The 5,481-nt window shown below is 36.7% G+C and overlaps 1 long non-coding RNA gene across 1 annotated transcript; it reads right to left on the minus strand.

Annotated features, from left to right (window-relative positions):
- Positions 1 to 1,362: 1,362 nt before the first annotated feature.
- On the minus strand, positions 1,363 to 2,145 carry LOC124302707 (uncharacterized). Its single transcript, XR_006907757.1, has 2 exons — positions 1,919 to 2,145; positions 1,363 to 1,565 (listed from the first exon to the last, which is right to left on the minus strand). It is a non-coding gene; the product is annotated as an uncharacterized LOC124302707 (long non-coding RNA).
- Positions 2,146 to 5,481: the final 3,336 nt, after the last annotated feature.

The raw sequence follows: 5,481 nt of genomic DNA on the forward strand, positions 1-5,481 counted from the left end.
TCATATTCGCGATTAAGCTCGGTTCTGAATTAACTCCGTTCCAAAAGAGAAAGAATGAAGGAAATTATTTGTAAATTTATCGTTGCACCTGTTTTATGCACAGCGAGAGAATTTAAATGTAAATTTATCAATAAGTTTCCGATCCTTGAGTCTCTGGTAATTGCACCGATAAATACAGGAGAAAAGCTCGCGTTAAGTACGTATTAAAAGTTAAAAAGAAGGGTGGTTTCAGCTGGATATATTCGCTTTCGTTTATGACGGAAACGTGTTGGAATGAAATACTTTGAGCTTGCAATACTCGGCGCTGAAGGGTGGCTGGGTGCTCACCCTGTACGTAACAACGGGTTACGCGTACGGGGAAAGCTTTAAAACTCACTTTCACTACCCAATCGTAAAACGAGCTAGTTATACCGCAGCCGCGCCACCTACGTTTTACTCCGAGTCGTTTCGCCTCGACGTTATGTGTGTGCAAAGTATAACGTTATGGTGTTTCTTGCCTTATACCATGCGCAAAACCTAAACAAGAAATTTTTTAAAGTAAACTTATGCGGAATTCGATGCGAAAAAAACCAGCGTATGAACCTCACGATTGTTTTGATTTCGTTCAAAAAATTTTTCGCAATTATCGCAACTCTGAAATTGTACCGCGAATTTTTCCAGATTTTTACATCTAACTGGTTGATTATTTATAAATACTGAGCGTTATTTTGCAAAGAACGTTTCTTGAAATTCTCGAAAATTTTATTTTCTTTTCCTAATATTTCCAGACCAATACGGTGATGTGACAATTTTTTTTTCTATTTTTTGTTGGCACTTTCGATTTTGTTGTTGAACTAAAACATTGTTCAAACCGTCTGAAAATTCCCAATACATCTTCAAATCTTTTTTTTTATTTTCGTTTACAACATTTCTAGATCGGTTTCATTATTATTATTATATCACATATTTCGAATAGAAGATACAGGTTTTTGAGAATTTTAAAAAGCTCCTGTTCAAAATCTCTTCAAATATCCATAAACAAGTGAGCAGTTGTATAAAAAGTTTGACAAAATTCGAGGTGCTGCTTCAGACGTTGGTCGGTTTCCCCACACATAGATTTTCAGAAAAGGAGTTGAAGGGAAAATTGATTTCTTAAACAAATAAGAAATATCAGAAACGCAGAAATTGTTTGGGTACAGTGTTGAGTATTTAATTGGAAGTTAGTTTTTTGCAAAGTTTTATCGTCGAGCCGACGCGCGACTACGAGAATTTATTTTTCGGCCGCGCACTTGTTCGAGAGAGAAAAACAAGTAAGCCTGTAAGCGAAGAAGAAAATTTAACCCACCTTAAGGGGTTAGGTGGGTTTCAAAAGCTCAAAATAGGTACATTTTTATGAATTTTTTTTTACTTAATCAACAGAACATTTCATTCCATCAATTTAACACATAAAAGATACATATTTTATAAGTAGTTTGTGAAATTTTCATTGAAAAATATTGAAAATTAAGGCGTGGACACGTCGTCTGCTATGACCCCTCAAAAAAAAGTTCTCTCGGCGTAGTCAGGATAACTCATGACAGATTCATCTGAAATGCAAAAACCAAAAATTTTCTGTTAGTAGATGTTTAAAACTCGTACTTGGACGAAGGAAAAAAAAAAAAAACAAAAATTACATTTTTGGCGGCGTTGAAAACAAAAAACCCTTATTTTGAGTAAAATTTGCACCCTTCATGGCCTTGAAAAATTACTTGGAATAGAAAAAAAAAAAAATCCTTCGTTCAAGTACGAGATAATGTTATTTTGAAGAAGTGTGCAAAATTTGAAAGAGATCGGTTCATAAGTTTTCGAGAAATCGTGACTACCGATTTCAAAAATGTAGTTTCGAGAAAAACGCGATTGAAGATTTACATTCAAATAACATGTAAATAATCGTACTTACACCGTATAATGATGCAAACCCATGTTTTTTCCACGTGCCATCACCTGACACGGTAACATCTGTCGTATCTTCAACATTATTTTCATCACACGTTAATTTTTTTTCTTGATTTGCAGCAGACAACAAAATTGATTCGGCAACAGTTATGACGCACTCATGTATTTTATCAACATAAAAATTGTACGTTGATGCATTCAAGAATGAGGAACTTATATCCATCAAACCACAGAATTTCTTACATCCGGAAAGTCCTAAGCCTAGTATTCGCATCACAAAAATAAACGAACAATAGCTAAGCAGCTGCCTCGATATATCTGCCTCCATATACCTGCGTCACGCTCGGTTATAGCCTGATGAGTGAAACATCCAAAGGCTATATCTCTTAGAATATGACTCGGATCGTTTTAAAATTTTAAAGGAATATTCTCAACATATTCAATTATAAGATAAGCAAAAAAAAAAAAATTCGATTTTTTGAAATTTTGAAACCCACCTAACCCCTTAAACTTCCTTTTTATCAATTTTCTTTCAAAGTTTTTTTTTTTTTTTTGTTTTCTTCTCTTTCCTTTCCTTTTTTGTACGTCTTGTTCTCAGTTATATTTAGCCACTTTGCAGTCGAATGAGTTGAAATTAAACTATAACTCGCGAAAATTGACCCTGAGACTAAATTACACACCGAGGATTAAATCCAAGGTTGAGTTACGTCGAGTCGAGAAGGCAAAAAATAAATAAAAAAACGAAAAACAAAAAACGTTGTAGTCCAACAAACGTCAGACCCTCTCCAATTCGATGTGTACCTAATTAAACTTTTTTTTAAACTGTGGGTAAAAAACACGACGTCGCGTTGTTTGTTTTTCTTTTCATTTTAGATTTTCGCAGGATCTCGTGTGAGAAAAAAAAAAAATAAACTATTCGCGAAGCTATATCCAGTCTCTCCTTTATCGAAAAGCAATGATACGAAAACACACTTCAGCCCTAAAGCTCGGCGGCGTATCGCCTTCGCGTAGTCGCAATCCATGGGGAGTCTCTGGAGTTTGATAAGAAAAGCGTAGGTACAATATTCGAAGGAAGGAAGGAAGGAAGGAAGGAATACACACACGTTAAATTTTCCCGGTTCCATATTTTCGTTCCCCCTTATTTCCCCGTCAGGTTCCACGGTTGACTCGCGTGGTTCGCGAAATGCGCATAATATGTTATACTTGAAAATCTTCTACTACCTCCTAAACTTAACGTACCAGAACCAATCCGACCCCCGTTGTGATTTTGGCGATATTTTTGCGCCGCCTTCAGCCTTCCGCCAGGCTCCTTCTTCCATCCGCTTCCGCTAAATCTTTTAACCGGATATTTTGGTAAACGGTTATCGACTGTCGCCCACGGCGATGCGCCCTTTACACACATTTTTACACCCCTGCCAAACTCGGCAGCGAACGTAGCGAGAACCAGTTACGAGTCATTCCAAATTTCTTTCCTGTATCTGAGACTCGATTTTTATACACTCGTTTTCGTCCCCTCGCATCAATTTTCCGAAACGCAAATTCGAGCTGGGTTTTTTCTTCTTTCATCGTCGGGAACAGTCATCGGAAGTAGATTTTTTTAAGGGGTGGGTCGAGAATTGGAGAAACTTTGACGCGAGACTTTTAAGATCACTTTGAACAGCTGTTATTGTTTCGCGAAAGTTTGGGGATTGTTTCGTATAATTGTCGGACCTATTTCGACACTTTTTGCACAATAATTTTAAAACCGTTATTACGATTTTTGTAAAATTTCGTACACATTTGGTGCAATTTTTGCATAAGCTCAAATCATTCATGTCCAACTTGAATGCTTTGATTGTGAGATACAAGTCAAATCCGTGACAAAACTCGATTGATTCGATTTAATTTTAAATTGATACAATTATTTATTTATTTGTTCTTGCGAAAATGATGAAATTACATCAGAATGAAATTCTTTTACTGAAAAATGTCGTTTCGAGTGAATTAAGCGCGGTTAAATAATTTCATGGTGAACGATTTTCAAATTTGAACGCTTGAGCTGAAAATCAACCTGTACAGTAATTAAAAAATCAGTCACGAATTCAACCCCCTTAAATTTTATTATTCGCAAAAAATTGGCCAATTTTAGGGCTGCTTAAAATGGCGGCGAAAATTGAGTTTGAACAAAGCTGCATATCTTCCGCGAGGCATATGAGAATGAAAGTAACAGCAAAGGTTGTGACACACCCTTTAAATTTCCACCCGTAAACCTGACGTAGAAACGGTGAGTTTAATATACGATCGAAAGGGAAAACGGACGCTGCAAATGTGCAGGTGAATGTTGTGGGGTGTAAAAAAACGACTCGGTAATAAAAACTGGGGCATTAATGAGGCGGTAAAAGTAAATCCGCGACAGTATCTAGAGCTAGAAGTGAATGCGGGGTTGATTTTTTGCCACGACTAGGTGACGAGGATAAAAATATGTAATGCGCTGAGAAAAATTTCATTTCTCACAGTAACTAGAAACAGTGAGTAAAACAGGTATCGTTGAAAAAACGGTTTGAATATTGTTGGAATTACGAAAAACGAGGCACGCCTAACCATTTTGCGCTATCGTTTTCGACAGATACTTTACGATATTGAGTAAAAGATTTTTGTCCGTTAGGAGGGAGCGACAAACAAAAAAAAAAAAAACACAAAAACGTGGAGTAAATGAAAAAAGATAGCGCAGAAAAAAAAGGATAAAATCAATTACCGGAAAATAGCGCCGAGACAAAAAAAAAAGAAAAAGGAAAACGCTTTCGTTGACGTGTGAAACTGCTTTCACCGGTCCTCCGACGTCGGCATCGTTCGCCCTCTCAAATCCCTAACCATTCAACAGATATTCGATCTCACGTCCCACGCATCAGACTCCGCGAAACCTTACCGAGGCTATTTATTATTGAACCGTTGTCTCGATTTTATACGACTTTTCTAACTCGTCGCGTTTGGGGATTATATAGTTAGATACTGTTCGAGAGGGGCGAGAGGGGTTTAAAAGCTATGGCTGGATGAACAAGAGAGCTTTAAGCTTGCAGCAGGCATCGCGGGATAATCGCATTCATAGTCATGTACGCACACTCGCAACGCGACATTGTCTGCATGACCGGCGAGCGGATTGAGATAAACCTTTTTCCAGAAACATGGCAAAGCCTGCTAGACAAATAAAAAATAATTTTCCAACGATGCTGGTTGGCGATTTTGTTTAAAACATTTTTTTGGTTCTTTTTCCCCCCTCGTTGAATATAAAATGCGAGTAAACCAATTTTGAGCGAAAAATCGTTTCCCAGTTTTGAGTTTGTGTTTGAATAAATGAATTTTGATTCTATACATCGAATAATAACCATAATCTTCATTCGTTACTTGTAAATTTTGCTTTTGTGTTTTCTTACGTTGGTAAATAACACCGGTAAACACGAATTTGGAGCCTGGGTTCTGGATGTAAATAATAATTGAACAAACTTCAGTTTCGCATTTAAGTTTTTGAATAAAAGTGATTTGAATGTGAAACTGAAGTTTGGTAATTGCTATTTATAATAAATGTTCAAG

Source organism: Neodiprion virginianus, chromosome 4, assembly GCF_021901495.1.
Source record: "Neodiprion virginianus isolate iyNeoVirg1 chromosome 4, iyNeoVirg1.1, whole genome shotgun sequence".
Taxonomy (NCBI): domain Eukaryota; kingdom Metazoa; phylum Arthropoda; class Insecta; order Hymenoptera; family Diprionidae; genus Neodiprion; species Neodiprion virginianus.